Source organism: Notechis scutatus, chromosome 16 (genome assembly GCF_049901735.1).
Source record: "Notechis scutatus isolate UNSWTSFEM ecotype Mainland chromosome 16, rNotScu1.2, whole genome shotgun sequence".
In the NCBI taxonomy this organism is placed as follows: Eukaryota; Metazoa; Chordata; class Lepidosauria; order Squamata; family Elapidae; genus Notechis; species Notechis scutatus.
Window position 1 is genome coordinate 517,084 of NC_142024.1, and position 19,153 is coordinate 536,236.

The following is a 19,153-nucleotide window of genomic DNA, read 5'->3' on the forward strand; positions in this document are numbered from 1 at the left end:
CTGTTTGGGCTGTTTTTTTACCCCAGCCCTGTTGCTGGGGGTGGGGGGGGATAATCCCCAAGTCTTAAAAAATCAGAGCGACAGAGCAAAATTTGGCGTTTTGGGCAGTGAGATTGTTCCTGATTTGGGGAATGTTTAATATTTCTCCTTTTAAAACTCTCCAAATCAGATCAAAACTATTTCCTCCTGCCACCTGTGTCTCCATTCTCGGAAACAAAATTATATTTAAAATAAAAGTGTCTCCCACTCAGCAAATTAAGTCCCCCCAGTTTGAAAAAACGAGCAAGCCTCTTTCTTTTGACATAACCTAGCTTGCGATTGCAGTTAAAGTTGTTTGCTGAAGCTTAGGGGCAGGTTGAAGGAGCCTTGGTTTTTGGAGTAATTTGTCTTTTGGGCTGCAAATCTCTCCCACCGCGATTCATTTGTGTTGAGGTTTTTGGGGTTTTTTTGGCTTCCTGGACACAAAAGTCAGCCGCGCAAATCTAATGAGTGAGTTGGGCAGAAGGAAAGTCTGAACCGTGGCGGAGAAGGCTGGGGAATGTTACAAGGAGGAGGAGGAGGAGGAGGGGTTAGAAGCAAGGGGATCAGCGCAGGAGTTACAAGGGCGAGGAAGAGGAGGGGAAATCGGTCCTCTTCTCCGTAGACCTGGCTGAGAAACAAAAGAGGGTGGGGGAGAGGGTGTGTGGGGGGAGGAGAGCTGGGTTTGGTTGGTGGAGAAGATTGGACGTTGGGAGAGAAAGAAGGAGGGATGGAAGGGGCTGATGTTGGCTTGAGGGAGGGGTTCCCTGGCTGGTTGGATGCTTGCAAAGGATCAGGCCTGTGAAACGAGTGGACGAGGAGTAGATGCCCTTGGAGTGGGGGAGATCTTCTCCTCCACCTCTCCTCCTCCTCTTTCTTCTCCTCCTTCACTCCTCCACCACCGCCCCTTCTCCCATTTCTTCTCCTCCTCCTCTCCGCCTCCTCCATCACTCTTCCCCTCCTTCTTCATTCCTCTGCCATCACTCCTTCTCCTTCCCCTTTTAGTCCTCCATCGCCACCACTCCCCCTCTTCCTCCTCCTCCTCCCCTTCCTCTTCCTTTCTTCTTCTTCCTCCTCCTCCTTCTCTTTCCCTTCCCCCCCTCCCCCTCCTCCTCCCCCCCCCTCCTTGGGGTGGAGACTTTTGCATCTCTTGTCTGCTTTGAATGTTGGAAAATGAACATCGGGTTCTCCCCATGGACCCTAGAGGTCATCAGCTCCACCCCTCCCCAAGAAACAGTTACAAAGCCAATAGGAAGAAAAGCCACCAAGAGAAAGAACAAGAAAAAGTAGCATCTTCGGCCTTTTTTTTCAGTGCGGTAGGAAAAAAATATATATATATTACAGCTTGTTGCTTTAATCCTCCTGAACATTTCAAGCCCATTTCTATGACAACGAAACCCTTCTCCTTCTCCAATTTGAAAATCAAAGTTAAGGGATGTTTTTTTTTTTCAAGGTTGAGCAGAAAAAAGTCCAGGCACAGTTCTGAAGGAGAAGCAGAACTAAATGCCCCCTTTCCCCCCCCCCTTAAATGAAAAGTTGGTTTTGCCACGTCTGCCAAAGGAGGCATCTCCCTCGGCCATCCCTTCGCTAAGTCCTTGAATTAGGACCACAGTGTAGCCTCAAATTGTATGACCTTTCTTGCCACTGTGGTTAAGCGAATTGTTGTTAAGTTGTTAAGTGAGTCACGAGATCATTAAGCGAATCCGGCTTCCCCCTTGACTTTGCTGGTCAAATGGTCGCAAAAGGGGGATCACGTGACCCCAGGACACTGCGACCGTCGTAAATACGAGTCCATTGTGCCAAGCGGCTGAATTTCAATTACATGATATCTGCAACTGTCATAAGTGTGAAAATAGGCTCTAAGCCACTTTTTTTCAGTGCCGTTGCAACTTTGGTCACTAAGCGAATGGTTGTAAGTCAAGGAGTAGCTGCAATCATAATTTTTGCAGCCAATTAGAGAGCTTTGGGTGCCGAGCGAGTCACTCCATCGGAGGCGGCATCTCCAGGCGGGGGGCTAAATTAGCAAATAGCTCAGAGATCTTGGAAATGATAGTAATTATCAGAAGGAAATTGTTATTAATGTAGTCGTTTACTCCGAAGCCAGGCTTTGGTGTAATTACGATTTAGATCAAGATAAGGTTAATGCGTTTAGCTTCCTTGGTATTTAGAGGGTTCGCCCTCAAACGCCGAGGGATTATAACTACGGCTTTGTCTTTCCACGTAGCCTCCGGGGCCAAAGAGTCACGAAAGATGGATGGATGGATACATAGATATATGAGAGAGAGAGAGAGAGGACAGATAGATATAGATAGGTAATAGATAGATGGATGGATGGATGATAGGTAGAGACACACACAGAGAGAAATAAAAGATGGATGGATAGATGGATGGATGGATGGATGGATGGATAGATGGGTGGAGAGACACAGAGATAAAGGATAGATAGATGAGAGAGTAGATAGATAGATAGATAGATAGATAGATAGATAGATGAGAGAGTAGATAGATAGATAGATAGATAGATAGATAGATAGATAGATAGATAGATAGATAGATAGATAGATAGATAGATATAGTTGAGAGGGAGAGAAGATTGATGGATGGAGTGAAGGAGAGACAGACAGAGCGAAAGGATGGATAGACAGACAAATAGAGATAGATAGATGATGGATGGACGGATGAAGTGAGGGAGACGGAGATAAAGGATAGAGATAGATAGATGATAGATAGATAGATAGATAGATAGATAGATAGATAGATAGACAGACAGACAGAGATAGATAGATAGATAGATAGATAGAGAGATAGAGATAGATAGATAGATAGATAGATAGAGATATGGAGATAGATGGATGGGTGGATGGGTGGATGGATGGATAGATAGATAGATACATTATAGATATAGCTTTAGATATAGATATATAGATATATTTCCTAAAAGGACATGTTTGAGAAAATCTTGTTTCCCTCTTTCGCTCCTTTGTCAGAAATAAAGATGATATTGAGACAAAATAAGGGTCAATAAAGAGGTAGGGAATCCTTGGCAAAATACAACAAAATCACCAGGAGACAGTGAGTTCTAGTCTTGCCCTAAATGTGAAAGCCATCTAGGTAACTTTGGGCCAATCACCAGGAGATGGCAAGTTCACTCAGCAACTCTGTTCCTAACTTAACCGCGGCAATTCACTTCACCATGGTGGCAAGAAAGGTCCTAACAAATGGTCCTTAAGTTCCCTTAACAAATGTTTCGCTTAGCAACAGAAATATTGTGGCCGTAAGCCAAGGACCGCCTGTCTATCCATATCTTCTGATGTTTTCAGCACCAGAGGCTGGACAGCTCCCCGTAGAGTCTTGTTCTTTTGCCGAGTGGGGGAAACGCTGCCGTATCCTCACCGTATCATATCATTTTGGGTCTTGGCTCTGTCATTTGTCCTCTGTCCGTTCTCCTCTTGCAGCGAGGGGCCGAGAAGCAGGCATTAACCCAACAGGGGAGCCAGCGGGAATGGCTTAACTGGTCCAGGCGCTGCCTTCCCCGAAGCGAGAGGATGGCAAGGTTTGAATCGAGAGACAATTGGATGCCAGCCGATGTTTTTCGATAAAGGCAGCCAGAGGTTTAAGGCTTTTGATCCTAGAGACTCCTGGAGCTGGAAGGGACCCTGGAGGTCTTCTAGCCCAACCCTCTGCCCAAGACAGATTATCATTGGCTTACGAGCTCCACATTTCCACTGCTAAGTGAGATGGTTCTTAAACAGGTTTGGCCCTGTTTTACAACCTTTCTTGCCGCAGTCATTAAGTTAATCACACGGTTGCTAAGTGAATCTGGAGCCCCCCATTCTGAGTTTGCTCTGTCAGAAGGCCGCAAAAGGGGACCATGTGACCCCAGGGACATCACAACCGTCGTAAATACGAGTCTGTTGCCAAGTGCCTGAATTTTTCTTCACGTGACCATGCCGTCGTATCTTTGAACAGTCACTAAATGAACTGTTGTCAGTCCAGGACTACCTGTATAAGGTTTGTGTGTGTGTGTGTGCATGCCTGAACCTAATATTTTTTTTAAAAGGGGAAAAAAGCTTCTATTTCACTTCCTAAAATGTTGCCTATTGCTGTCCCTGTTTTCCAAAGGAGGCTTTGGGTAAATATGTGTAAATTCCTCCTTTTTCACAGCTCTTTCTGAACTTTTGCTGCACGCCTCTTAAATTTTTAATACGTCACTGAAAATCTGCAGAAGAACTGAGGGTTCAGGTGGGTTATGGGTCGCCTGAGAATCTGCCCCTCTCTCCTCACTTCTCTAAAATATCATGTCTGGCCTCTACTGAGTTGGGGGAGAAATGCAGTTTACATATTCCAGAGATATTTGCGGGGAAGAAAGTTGCCAGGGAAAAAAACCATTTATTTTGTACCTTTGCTGCTTTCCGTGGGGCAGAAATTGTATTTTTCAAAACACAATGGGCTTTTTTTAATATATATAATATAATATATACATACATTGCATAGATTGCAACGGGGTCTCTCTAGACTTGTATTTCTTTAAAAAAAAAGAAAAGAAACATGTATTGCAAGAATGGAAGGCTGGGAAGGAGGAAAAAGGGAGAAGGAGAGATTCTTAAATGTCTGGTTGTGAAAAGGCCCCTTTGAAACTCTGCTGAGTTGGATTTCAGCAGACGAGTGGATCAAACACGACCGGGGTGACCTTAAACCACGAATCAAGGCTGATGCTAGCCAAGGATCTCCCTTTTATGGTTGCCTAGCAACTGTGGGATGGTTTTTCCTCCAGCCAAATCTGGAGAGGGAGAGAAAAGAGGGAGGGAGGAAAGGAGGGAGGGAGGGAGGGAGGAAGGAAGGAAGGAGAAAAGGGAAAGGAGGGAGGGATGGAAGGAAGTATTCCTTGCTTTCTTCCATTCATCCATCTGTCTCTCATCCATCCATCCATTTTTGACTCTCCTTCCTTCCTTCACTCCCTCCTCTCCTTCCTTCATTCTCCTGCTGCTCCTTCTTTCTCTTCCTTCCTCTCTCCCTCCCCTCCTCCTTCTCCCATTCACTTCCTTCTTTGCTTCCTTGTAATATTTCACACCAAACTAGAAGTTATTACAGATTCCGGTGTGTTTTTCAAATCATCAGTGACTAAATACCCCAGAAATTCCCCCAAACTCAAACTTCCTCCATTCGGTTGATTCCATCTTAATATTTGGACTGGGGGTTTTTTTTTTTCCTTCTTCCTTTGACCTGCATGTCTGTCAAAGGCCATAGATCAAAGGCTGCCACCTGGAGAGATCAACTCACTCAGGCTGTTTTGGGGGGTGGCGTTTACCCCCCATCTTGTATTGGAGCTCGGCTGATCCTGCAAAACAGATCTGCATTCGATCTCAGCCGGGGATCCCCGTGGCCTTGTCGCCTCAGCCTGGGAAATCAAGAGCTCGTTGTCGGAAAAAGCCAGTAATGAATCGCTTCCATATTGTTGACAGGGAAATTTGCTGGAAATTCAATCCCTTTTTCCCCCCCTCGCTGAAAGCATCCTTGCCAACGCACTCAGAAAAGGCTGCCCCAGGGCGAGCATGCAGCTTGATTTTTATATTCTTTGATTCTTAATCAACCGACATACAAGCCCTTTGCAGGGGAAGTGGGGGGGGGGAGGGAAGAAAAGCTACTTTGCACCTCTGGAATTTCTTTTAAAGGTAAATTAAAAATGGTTCCTGGTTTTTTTTCCTGCCTCCCCCCTTCTCTCTCCCTCTCTATCTATCTCTCTCTCTCTCTCCTGGTACAGTATTGTCATAAATGCATAATAAGTTCACGGCTCTTCTCAGGCCTGCAAAATAGATTTGGCGTGAAGAATTGCCAGGCTACGATGAAACCTTGGCTGGCGCCGTCGCTCTTGCAAACCTTGTGCGATCGCCCAGGGCTACATATTTAATAAGCCTGGATTAGCTATGCGAGAGGTAACCATGATCTGAGATGTATCGGGCAGGACTTTAGCCTCTGGGCTTGGCAACCGGAGCCGAGTGCCTCGAATCTCACAGAAGCCGTTGCCAGAGGAAGAAATATACCTAACCACCCTGATTTAAAATAATAATAATAATAATAAATGAATAAATAAGGAGCTTGAGGGTTGAGAGGCTGACACTCTGGGCTGGATCATGGGTTTAGAAGTCCTGGTTTGGTTTGGTTTAGTTTTTTAGTTTTATTTTTATGCTGTCTTCTTCTCTGGATCTGCTCCGCAACATCTTTCTGCCTGGCCTGTGATTGAGGAAGGCTGGGAAGTATTTAAGAGGATCTTTGGAAGAGTTTTGGAGAGCAAGAGAGAGAAAGGGGCGAAGAGACGATGGGATTGAAGAGGAGGGTATGATCAGCAGGGGCTGCCCCAGAGAAGAGGGGGCCAAGCTATTCTCCAAAGCCCCCCGAGGGCAGGACAGGAAGCAACGGAGGGAAACTCCACCAAGGAGAGAAGCAGCTCCTGGAATTAAGGAGGAATTTCCTGACTGGGAGGACAGTTAATCAGCGGAACAAAGTTGTGGGAAATCCATCACTAGAGGCCTTCAAGAAGAGACTGGACGGGCATTTGGGGGTTGGGCTAGATGACCTCGGAGGTCCCTTCTTATTCTATAACCCCAGATCAATGAATCCGTGGGGGACGGCTTCCCTCCTGAAGTTGTGGGTGTTGCAACACTGGAGGTTTTCAAGAAGAAACTGGGCAGTCCTTGGTCTGGAATGGAATAGGGTCTCCTGCGTGAGCCAAGGGGGTTGGACTAGAAGACCTCCGAGGTCCCTTTCAACCCTGCGATTGGACCACAGATCCTTTCCAAAGCTTGATCCTCTTTCCGGTTCCCAGGCTTTCTCCTCTTGCCCTTCTGATCTGCAAGAGAGGGACCATTTCTGGGACTCTCCACCAACCCTCAAGGAAGGAAACTTCTGAAAAGCCAGGATCTCAGCCAGTTTTTCTGAGGCCCGCCGGGAAGCCTCGGAATAAACCAGCAATTTGTTCAGGGACGCCTTTTGCAGCTTTAGTTCTGCCAACGCTGTTGTCATAGAAACCAGCAGGATATTATTTGGGGGGGGGGGTTGTGTGTGTGTGTGTGTGTGTGTGCTTTGCTCTCCTTACAAGTTTTAATATTTTAATATTAACGGACGGTTGTAATTTGAGGACTGCCCTCTAAGTAGACGTTTTGGAGCGCCGTACTGCAAATAATCACAATCAGTGCAAATTTGGAGTGCTTTCTTTTAACTGGAGGTTTCGATTTCTCCAAGGATGCATTTTTGTCGCTCGGTTTCTCCAGCTGAGATAAAAAAACCCTCTGCCTCCCGACTCGTAGCAGTGTGAAGAAAATGTACTTTGCTTTCTCCCTCTTCCCTTAAATTAGTATTTTTCTTGTGGGCGTCTAATCCTTCGATTCGAAAGTGGGAAATGAGACCGATCCACTCCGCTCAAGTTTCCTCTCCTCAAAACTCTGCATTTATATCCCCCAAATCTGCCGTTTCCTTTTTAAGGAGGCTTGAAAAAGGAGGCTCGGATTAAAGGAACGATAGAGACCCAGAAGAACTTGGGGGAATTTGTTCAAAATACCGGGGGTGGGGGTGTCCTTGACTTACGGCCACAAATTGAGCCCAATATTTCTGTTGCAAAGCAAGGCCATTGTTGAGTAAGTGTTGCCCCATTTTACGGCCTTTCTTGCCACCGTTGCTAAGTGGATCACTGCAGTTGTTAAGTTAGTAACACAGTTGTTAAGTGACTCTGGCTCTCCCCTTGTCATGAAACACCTGCAAGAAAACCACCAAACTTCGAGAACCCCAAGGACGTCCCAGTCTCCTCCCTCCCTCCTCCTCCTCCTCCTCCTGCTCCCCCCAGAACCCATTCCCTTCCAGCACTGATGAGGTTACCTAGTTGGGTCATGAGACATCTGCAAGAAGAACCCACCAAGGACTCTATAGTCCTCCTCCTCCTCCTCTTTCTTCTCTCTCCAAATCTCCCTCCTTTCTGGCTCTGATAACACTTCCCAGTTGGGTCCTGAGACGACTGCAAAGAAAGCACCCAGGACCGCCCCCCCACAGTGAGCCAAACTGCCTGTTTCCCTCCCAACGTGGACCTTTCTAAATATCCTAAAGTCCCCAAATCTTTGGTCCTTCTGCCCTTTGCCCGTTTCTGTGCCAGGCAAAACGGAGCCCTTAAGGAACCCCCTTTGAACCGGGGCTCTGTGGAGCCTGGAGAGCATTACATCCACCGGAGGGAGATCCCACCCGGTCAGGGATCACGGCCCAGCGAAGGCCCCCCGGGAGATAATGGAATTTATATCACCCCGTTAAATCCCCCCAAGTAGCTTGAAAGCGCTGCTCATTTAAGTGGCAAGTGGACAATTAAAGTTCTCCGCCTGAAGCCGTGAGGGGTTGAGGCCGTTTTGCATAAACGCTGCCTGCCGGTTTTTTTGTCCTCCAGTGTTTTAAATCCCCCCTTCCCCCTCCCCCCCGTCCTTCCTTGTCATCAGAAAAAAAAGCATTTATAGGGGAATTTTGAAGCCCTTCTGCAATTTACTTGCAATTGGATGGAAACAGGTCTGGACGAGCTAAGTGGTGCCCACGCCTCAGATCAAAAAGGAGAGAATCCCTCCCTCTCCCTCCCTTCCTCCCTCCCTCCCATCCATTCTTCTTTCTCTCCATCTATCCTTCCTTCCTTCCTTCCTTTCTCTTATCCACTTATATTCATTAGTCTGATTCCTTTCAAGGGGAGAGTGGGGTATAAGAAGATATGGGAGAAAAAACCAGGTCTGAGATATTTGCCTTATTAATCATTTGATCAGCAGCACAGGCAGGGGACAGAAAAATAAATAAATTTAACTTTAAATGCAGAATTAAAAGTTGGCAGGGCAACGAAGCCCTGAAATTCAGCTACCACCTGAAATTCACTGCTTACTTAAAAGTCACAAAATGGGGCCAAACTCAAGATAACAGCTTAGCAACAGAAATTTCCGCTTAGCAACAGAAATTTTGGGTTCAGCCGTGGTCGTAAGTTGAGATCTAGCTGCATATTCCTGTTGCCAAGTGCCTGGATTTCAATCAAGGTACCAGGGAGATGCTGCAACGGTCATAAGTGTGAGGACCGGCTCACATTTTTAAAAAGTCCCTTTTTTCCGTTGCCGTTCTAATTTCAGATGGACGCTAAGCGAACAGTTGTAAGCCCAGAACAACTTGTACTTTATCCTGGCAAAATTCGGGATTTTGGCACGAGACGCTCGTTTCTGGATGGAGCTTTTATTCCTCATGATGGCTTGCCAGATTTAATCAAGATTAATCGTAGTTCTATTGCACAGGGAAAGCAGCAAGATTAATGCTGTGGAAATCAGAATTTATATTTATTTCTATTGTCGTTCAGCCAGGTTTCTCGTTTCAATTGTGGTCTTTTGGGGAGGCGGGGAGAACCCCACATCTGCAACCCGAATTTTATTTTCCCCCCAAAAAAGCAAAGAGGTTGGAACAAACAGCACAGGTATTCCTCAACTTACAACTGTTCGTTTAGTGACCGAAATTAGAAAGGCACTGAAAAAAGTGACAGAACCATTTTTCACACTTATGACCATTCCAGACTCTTCAAGGTCACGTGATCCAAATTTAGATGCTTGGCAACTGACTCATATTTATTCGGACATGGAACACGGAAGTTGCTCCTTCTTTGAAGAAACTTCTGGAGAACCTCAAAATGAACTTCTGAATCCCAGCTGGACTTGGCCAGGTTCAGAAGGAGCCCTGAAGACACCAGATTTGATCCAATGTCCATCCTTTGACCTTCAAACCTGAACGTGGAAGGTCCCCTTCTTTGAAGAAACTTCTGAAGAACCTCAAAAGTTTCACTAAAAAGGAGTTTCGGAATCCCAGCTGGACTTGGCCAGGTTCAAAAGGAGCCCTGAAGAAACCTTCATGGGACAAGGACAACGTGTTTTGGAAGTTGGCCAGGTGTGCCTGTGTGTGTGTGTGTGTGTTTTCCAGCCCTTCTGCTCAGCATCGGAAGTGTGTCCGAGCTTCCCCAGCTGCTGCGAAGACAATGAAGGTCTTCAGATGCCTGCAGAAACAGACAATAGTTCCTCGCCTGGGCCGGAATCATTTGCAAACAATGACTCATTAGCGTTGTCGTCTTTGCAGCCTATTGTTCATTTCCTGAAATGGAAAGAAATTTGCAAATGACGGCCCTTTTGTCTGCTTCTCCTTCCGAAACCATTTGCAAATCGGCTGGAAGCCAAGATCTCAAAAAATATGGCCGAAGAAGCAGAGAGAGAGAGAGACATTACGATGGCGCTGGAAAAAGGGACCGGTGGCCGTGCTTCACACTCACGACCGTTGCAGCATTCCCCCTCAGGTCACGTGATCAAAATTCAAAGGCTTGGCAACTGGCATGGACTTAGGATGGTTGCAGCCTTCCCTGAGATCACGTGATTTCTCCCCCCCTTTTGCAACCTTTGGATGAGCAAAGTCAACAGGGAAGCCGGATTCACTTAACGACCGGGTGACTAACTGAAGAACCACAGCGATTCACTTAGCGACGGGGGCAAGGGAGGTCGTAAAATGGGACAGAGCTCGCCTAAGAACCATCTCGCTCAGTAACGGAAAGGCTCAGCTCAATGGTGGCCGTAAGCCGCTCTCCTTTTTCGGCGCTAAGAGCAACTAACGCTGAAAGAGACGGCGGGGGCTTCAGAAGAGAAATGTATTTATTCTGTGTATAATGGAATGCCTGGAAGCAGTTTCCAGGTTGGAGGGCCCTGCGATCCGACCTCATTTGATGCGACGGGAACGGCTCCCCTGCCAGCCGTCTGCAACCTGGTCTTCTGAATTAAACACCCCCAAACTCAGACCACCTCCTTCTTCACTTCTGCCTGTGATTCAGTCTTCGTTTTCCGAAACTTTTCTCCAGGTCCGACTGAGTCCGGTCCTTCTCCTTCCCCGGGGCTCCCAAAGCACGAAAGGTCCTTCCTTTTCTGCAGGGGATTCTCGACTTACAACCGCCACGGAGCTCCACATTTCTGTGGTTGAGGGAGACGCCTTGTTAAGTGGGTTTTGCCCCGTTTCTGGCGACCGTCGTTAAGGAAATCCTTGCAGCAGGAACATGGTCGTGGAGTGAAACCAGCTCCCCTCCCCTCCTCGATTTTCCTTGTCAGGGGGTCACAAAGGGGAAACCGCTGGGACCCAGGGACGGTCATAAGTTCGAGTTATTTGCCAAGCATCCGAATTTTGATCCTGTGATGGCAGAAATGCTGCAAGGATCACAAGCGTGAATAATGCTCCTTTTTGCAGGGCCGCTGCAACTTCAAACGGTCACTAAACGGAGCATCATAAGTCAAGGACCACTTGTGAATAGCTTGGCCGTATTCAGCCTTCCTTTTCTGGCTGAGGTTTCCAGCCTCTAACCGAGGTCAAAACCCCAAAGAAAAAGCGACAGGGAAAATTAGCCGGAGATTAAAAAGTCTAAAAGCAGCCCATTAATCACCGCTTGGCACCAGAGCCGCAGGTGGCCGGAGGCTCTCCACGGGAATCCAGAAGGGATCCCTTTTCTCCAGGATCTGCTCCCCGGGATTCCAGGTCAACCCTGGCTTTCACACCCAGCCCCCGGGAACGAGGCTCCTTCCCGCTCCCTCAGAGGAAAGGCTCACGATTCGGAGGGGGGGGGGGGAAATGAATTTCGCAGACTCTCCATTTTCCAGGGAGTCTTCCATTTATGACCACAGTGTAGTCTGACGTGGCTGCTGCTAAGCAGGACAGTTAACGGAGCGAGTTTTTTGTTCCATTTTACAACCTTTGTTGCCCGCTTCATTAAGGGAATCGCTTGGTCTCGCAGTCGTTAAGTGGACCTTCTTTGACTTTCTTGTCAGACGATGATTCCGAAGGGGATTGCGTGGTCTGGCAAATCGACATGAACACGAGTCCTAACCATGACCGTTTTGCACCCTTTTTGCAACATCCCTGTGAACCAAACGTGATCAAAATTCAGGTGCCGGTCAACTGACTCGTATTTATGATGGTCTCAGAGAATCTTCGGCCAACTCTTCCGACGAGCAAAATCCTCGAAATCCACTTAACAACTGTGGCTAACTGAACAAGGGCAGTGGTTTGCTTAACGGCGGAGGTAAGAGCCATCGTAGAATGGGTGTGAAGCTCACTTCACCGCTGCCTTGCTTAGCAACGTTGTGATCGTAAGACGAGGACTATCTATACATGGGAGAAAATGGGGGGGGGGAGAAATACGCCAACCTTTCTCCTAAGGGAATGGTGAATTCTTGCTGCAATATGCAGAGGCTGGTCTAAAATGGATTTTTTCCCTCTAAATATTTAATTTCTTATTGCTTTGCTTTTCACCAACCTTTGAAATCTCTGCAGAAAAGAACTCTTTGGTTAATGAACTTCCTTTTAGTTCCTTGGAGCTGTCCTTTTGGGGTTCCAGAAATTGCGGTCAATACACCATCATCCCCATCCCAAGGCCTCAATGGGGTCCAGAAGACCGAACTGGCATTTTTCCTCTTGGAGTAGAATAATTCTGCATTTTTAAAAAGCCATTTTAGTCCCTTTCAGTGTTGTTCTGCCGGAATTATAGGTAACATATCAACGGTACGACCAAAATGGAGCCCAAAATGTATGTCGCTGAGCAGGACAGTGGTGAAGTGAGTTTTGTCCCGTTTTTAACGACCTTTCTTGCCACGGTTACTAAGTGATTCACTGCGGCGTGTGGTTGTTACGTGAGTCTGGCTTCTCCCTTGACTTTAAAGGTTGCAAAGGGGGAATCGCACGACACTGCAACCGTCATAAATACGAACCAAGGTGCGAGCAAGCGCCTGAACTTTCGTCACACGATGGCAGGGAGTGTGAAAATAGTCCTTTTTTTCAGGGTCCTTGTAACTTTGAACGGTCGCTAAACAGAAGCATTGTAAGTCGAGGATTAACTATAGTTGGGGAGATGCTGCAGCTGCCTTCATGACACACTGAAGCCAAAAATAATCACCACGTTTGGGGTGCAAATCCAGCTGTTAAACCGGATTTGGAAGAATCCGGCGACATCTGGAACCATTGTCCGAAGGGACGCCACAAAGACCAGGTTCCCAGGCCCAGAACCACCGGATGACCATTTCCAGTCGCCGTCGTAGTTTTAATGTCAGGAACTAATTTCTCCTCCTCTTTGCAAATTGTGCCTAAGTTGTAATTAGAAGGAAGCCGGCAAAATTGGTTTGTTGTTATTGCGGCTGGGCTAATGGGGCTGAAAATTGGAAGGAGGCAGCTCCATCTTTTTGTCAAAATGAAATTAAAAATGTGTGCTTGATTTCAAGATGAGAACACACCTCTCTCTGTGGAGTGTTGCTGTTGTTTGTTGCACATCCAGCCAGATGTTTAGACTGGGATGGGCATTTTTGGCCACCTGTGTAATCTTTGCCGAGGATCTGAGAGAAACAGATGTGGTTGTAGTGCTAAGGAATTTGTTGCAGGATTTAAGCCATTCCAAGCCAAGCTGCCTTTTGTAATTGACTGATTGGGATTTAGTCAATGCCGATGGAATATTATCCTTTGTCAACAGCCAGCCAGATGTTTAGACTGAATTTGGCCCTTTGGCCAACCTCTAGAATCCTTCCCAAAGATTTGGCATGGCCAGATGTTGTCATTTAAGGATGTCCAAGGCCTTATGGCGGGTTGTAAGCTGTTCAGAATAAATTACTCTCTTTCTGCAATTGACCAATGGAGATTACAAAAGGCTGCAGTGCGTCGGAACATTTTGGGAGGGTGGGATGGCTCCCCATCCCGCTCCAACGGGGGCGGCTTTTCATAACTCCAATCATACTCCCCCCTCCTCTCGCGATTGCCAGTTCCAACCGGTGTAAGATTGCACAAAGCGATTCCTGTAAAACTCTCTGTCCCCGAGGAAGTTTTCTCGGCTTCATCGCTCGGTAATGGTGTGTTTTGCATCTGGGTTAATGACAGAAGTGCCTTTGCAATCAGGCCAAGGGTCTGCAATTAACTCAGCTCTCTACCCTCCATCCCTCGGCTCCTTTTGGGCAGCTCCAGGTGTGTCTGCTCAAGGGCTGTGTATGTGTGTTTGTGTTCATTTCAACCCCCGGCGTCTGCGACAAAACGGAATGCCATCTCTTCAAATGGCAAGTTTTGGGAAGTTTTGATCTTGGGTCCCACAGGAATCACCACGATTCACTTAACAAGAAAGTTAATCCAAATTAACTTCACAGTCTCACTTAGCAATAAATTTGTTGTGGTTCTAAACCGAGGACTGCTTGCAATCCACTTTCAGCCTTCTCTCCTCTCTTCGCGATTTCTTATTCTTTTATACCGTGGCAGCTACTATTTTGAATTTTCCGTTATCTCCTGTTATTATTTCCTTCATAAAAGCCCTTTATTGTTGAGCTGTTCCACTTCTGTAATATAATCCATAAATCGGCTCCTTTTTTTGTAAGAAAAAAACCCCTCAAACTTTTCCCGTCTCCAGTTTAAATATCCAGCCTTTTAATGTCTTTATTTTTCAATTTCTCTGCCTGTAATAAATACGTCTTTGACTTACAAGCCAACATTTCCTGCTTGCTCCGCGCGAGGGAGTTGTTACGTGAGTTTTGCCTCCTTTAGCAACCTGGCTTACCACCGTTGTTAAGTGAGTCACTGCAGGGGTTGAAGTTTGTAACACGGTTGTTAAGTGAATCTGGTTTCCCGCTGGGCTTTGACTTTGAAGGTTTTGGCTTCTGGTTTTCTACCTTATTTTTGTGAAGCTTGAACATTTCTTTTAAATTCCTTCAGGGAAGATTTTGGGTTCTGGTTTGTTTTTTTCCAGGAAACTTGAGAATTTCTTCTAAGTTTCTTTTAGGGAAGATTTGGGCTTCTGGTTTTCCACTTTATTTTTGAGAAGTTTGAGAATTTCTTCTGAGATTCTCTAGCAAAGATTTGGGCTTCTGGTTTTCTACCTCATTCTTGGGGATCATGAGAATTTCTTTCCGACTTCCTCCAGGGAGAGCTTTGAAACTGACCGGTCTCCATTGCAGAGAAAGGGGGCTGCCTTCTCGCCTCTGGGCTTACATTCCAGGCTTTCGTTCTTCTTACCCTCTTCTCAGAATTTGGGCGGATGGTGTAATTCAGATAAGCTGAAGTTAATTTCCTCTCGGGCTACCTTAGCCAACGAAGTTAATTGCAATCTGCTTGTTTAACACGGAGCTTTCTGGAACCGCCAGAGACACGAAGAAACAGATGCTGACATCCTTCTGGGACCTCCCCCTCCTCTCTAGCCTGAATTTTGATGAGTCCACAATCCGTGAATTTTTTTTAAAAAAAATTCTCCTTTCCCTCCAACATTGGCCACTGAACGACAATTCTTGCCTTGTTTGGCAGAGAGAATAGAGCACCAAGTGGCTGGATTGGGAGGAGGGAGACACGAGTTCAGGTCTTCCCACTCACCCCAGCCAGGGGGATGACTCGACCCACCTCGCAGGGTTGTTGTTGTGGGGGGGGGGGAAGGAGGAGGAGAGAGGACTCGGTTCACTTCCTTGAGTTTCCTAAAGGATGTAAAAAACCCAATTAATCGATTGATTAATTGATCAGTATCTGAAATTGATAATCAGTGCCTGAAATCGATAGGGAGAGCAGATATATCAGAACTGTCCAGATTTTGGCATTATTACATCTCCTATAAGCTCTAGGGATAGTCGCCACTGGCCGGGATCATGGGACTTGTAGTTGAACATATTTAGAAGGTACCCTGCCTCCTTCCTTCCTTCCTTCCTTCCTTCTCACCTTTCTTACGATGGGATAACTCTGAGCAGCTTACAATATTAAAATTGTAATACCGCATTGCATTCTAAAAAAATTAAAGTCACAATATTAAAATAAGTCCAATATTTATTGTTGTATTGAAAGTATTTGCCACTCCTCTCACAGCCAATGACTTTTTATCCACAAATTCGAAAAAGGTTTGTCATTCTCTCTCTCTTCTTTGCTCTTGTGAGCCCAGGGCGATCTTTGTCCAAATCTTAGCAAAAACATATTAAGAAGTTTTATTTAAAAAAAAAAAAAATATTGATTTTCACCCTACCCCCTCTTCCATTTGAACTGATTTGCTTGTAGCAGGTTTGTGTCTGGGATTTATTGATCGATTTGAATATCCTTTCTAGAGTCTCGGTGCCGTTTATAATGATAAATACATCACAATGCCAATAACGGGGTTTATTTGCTCATTTTCTGCTTTTCCTGGAAATTAATGTTCAGTCTCTTCCTGGGAAATTCATGCTTGCTGTGCCGTTTTGTGATTATTATTTGTTATTATTAATGACTGATAGAATTTTCTCTTTTCTCTGAGTTTGATCCAGGTTTTGATGCAAGGAGGACAAATAATTCCAGGTAGAATTAGAAGGGGAGGGGAGAGGAAGGGAGGGAGGGAGGGAGGAAGGGAGGAGGGGAGAGAGAGAGAAGAAAAGAAGGAGAAATAAAGACATTAAGAGGGAAGGAAAGAAAGGAGAAACCGAGTGGGGAGGAAGAAATAAGGAAGGGAAAATAAATAGGGAAGGAAAGAGAAAAAAGAAATGAAGGAGAAATAAGGAAAGAAACGAATAGTGAAGGAAAGAAAATAGAAATAGAGAGTAGGGAGAAGAAAGGAAGGAGAAATAACACCATGACCAAAAAAAACCCAAAATTGTGGGGTTTAGACGAGGCCCTGCTGGGTCCCAAAACAATCTAAATGGCAGGCCTTGGGGTGCGGAAAGAGGGAGCCCACCTATTTACTCCAAATCATCCTAGTTCAAGGCAGAATTTGCCTTCGCCTTGACCAGGCTGGCAATGCTCCTTCCAGGGCCAAAACTAGCATTGTGGGGTCATTTTTAAAGGAAACCCCCCCACACACACACACACTTAAAATAAATAAATAAATACAAATCCTGCAGTTAAATTGCAGGTCTGAAGTTTGCTGGCCTTGCAGTGATGAAATGCCTTTTCTGGGATGTTTTTCTTGTTTCTCATTCGCTTCTCCCGCTGGATGGGGGGCCCTGACTCCGTCCATGCCCTGAAGACCCCAAGAGACGCACGGAAATTGCGGGGTCGAGGTTTGGGCAGGCATCTCCCCCCCCCCACCCCCAGCCTCCGCTCTGAAGGCCCTCTCGTTCTCTTCCCAAGGTTTGCTGAGCTCCGGAAAGCTCTCCTTTCTCGGGCGGAGAAACAATAAAGAAATGAGATCCCACAACAGAGATAAGGGCCCCTCCCCAATTTCTCGGAGAGGACCCCGTTATAAATGGGCCGTCAGAGGAAGGACGAGAGCTCTTATATCCCCCGGGCGAGAGAGGGGACCTTGGAATGGATGGGACTAGATAAACAGTTTATCTTGGGAAAGAAGGAAGGAGGATTACGATCTGGCCAGATAGGGTTTTAAAAAAATTTATGGCGCCTGGCAGAGGCTGCCGACAAGTCCCGGGAACAGCTTTACAAATCAGATCTTGATTACTTCTGGCTTAAGAGGGGAGAAACGGAGGACGGGGGGGCGTGAATCGGTCGGGGAAAGGAGGGTGCACAGAGCCTGGCAGTTTTCTTGCAGACGTTTCGTGACCCGACTAGGGAGTGTCATCAGGGCTAGAAGGGAGTGGGGAGGAGGAGGAGGGAAGAAGGGAGGGAAGAAGGGAAGGTGGGAGAGAGGAGAGGAGGAGGAGGAAGGGAGGAAGGAAAGGAGGGAGGGAAGGAAAAGAGAAGGAAAAAAGAAAGGGAGGGAGGAAAAAAGGAAGAATGGAGGAAGGGAATAAGGAAGGAGAAAGGGAAGGAATGAAAGGAGAAGGAAAAAAGACAGAGAGGAATGGAGGGAGGGAAGGAGGAGGGAGGAGAAGGGAAAAGCCTGCTGGAGTCCTACCTGTATTTTGTGGGACTATTATAAGATCCTTCCAGGAAATGCTGCCAAACAGGCCCCAGGGGGCTCTTCCCCCTCTGTCACAATCCCTAATGGAGGGGTTTGTGTGTGTGTGTTATTTATTTATACAATAGTCACTGGAATCTGTTGACACCGGGATGTGCTAAATTAAATCTTTAAAGGATGAGGGGGAAAAAATATTATATCAACATTGCATAACGATTTCTGAAATGTTAATGAGCGTGTGGTGGCTCAGGTTGGCCGATCGATGCTAAACGTGGCACGGATTTTTTTTTAAAAAAATGAAAGGTTTTCGGGTGGTTAAAAAAAATAAGATTAACCCTTTCCTGGCTCATAGAGATCTATTAAAAAGAGAGAGACAGAGAGCCTGAAATGAGGCGTGACTCACTTAACAGCCAAAACATGCTCAGCCATGGAAACCCCCAGGGCGGTCGTAAGTCAAGGACCGAGATACGCAGCCCCCCACCGAGAGGGAAGCCGATCCATCTCCAGCCTAACCCGTTTCTCCGAGCCGAGAGATGCCCTCCGTAGATCATATTTACATCTTTTATTAAGCCGGGGAAATTGAATTTGTGCGTAGGCGGCGGGGGAAGGCGGGCTCCTAAATCCAGTTTAAATCACCGGAATATAATTTGATCAACATTCATCAGTCAAAACGATGCGTCGTTCCCAGGGCAAGAGTTATGGAACTGGGGTTAAAGATAAATAGGGTTTGTTTGGTTTCCCCCCCCCTCCTTCCTCATGTTCATCCTTGGACGGTAGGTGGTTCTTTTCGAAATATATTTTATGAGCTCCAGAGACTCTGATGGGCATTAAAACTCTCCTTTATTAATTCCGGGAGCCGCCTCCTAGGGAAGAGGTCCTCGCCCTCCGAAGCTGTGGGAGCCTCATCATCCCTGGAGGCTTTCAAGAAGAGGCTGGACTCCCATCTGTCAGAAATGGTGTAGGGTCTCCCGCTTGGGTGGGGGGTTGGACTAGATGACCTACAAGGTCCCTTCCAACTCTGATTATCTGTTATCTGTTACCTGACGGTTAGGTTGGATAATATCTGGGATTTGGGGATGTGAGATGGATTGGACCGAGAGGGAGGGACTGGCCCACAGTCACCCAGCCGATTTTCGCGCCTAAAACAGGACTAGAACTCCCCGTCTCCTGGCAATTGGTCCAAAGTCCCCCTGGCGTCTTTTATGGCTACAGTGGCACTAGAACGCCCTGGGGCCTTGTGATTGACCCGAAATCCCCCAGGGGTCTTTCCTACCCGAGTCGAAACTAGAGCTCACCCACACC

The 19,153-nt window shown here is 46.6% G+C and overlaps 1 protein-coding gene across 6 annotated transcripts in view; it reads left to right on the forward strand.

Moving 5' to 3' along the window:
* NPHP4 (nephrocystin 4) overlaps window positions 1-19,153 on the forward strand; it is a 106,619-nt gene that overhangs the window by 45,430 nt on the left and 42,036 nt on the right. Inside the window, exon 33 of one of the 6 annotated variants that reach the window (XM_087944523.1) lies at window positions 11,859-11,938. The exons of the other annotated variants lie outside the window; for them this stretch is intronic. The gene's annotated coding sequence lies outside the window, so the exon portion shown is untranslated. Of the gene's footprint in view, window positions 1-11,858; window positions 11,939-19,153 lie in introns of those variants that run through there. 6 annotated transcript variants of the gene reach the window in all.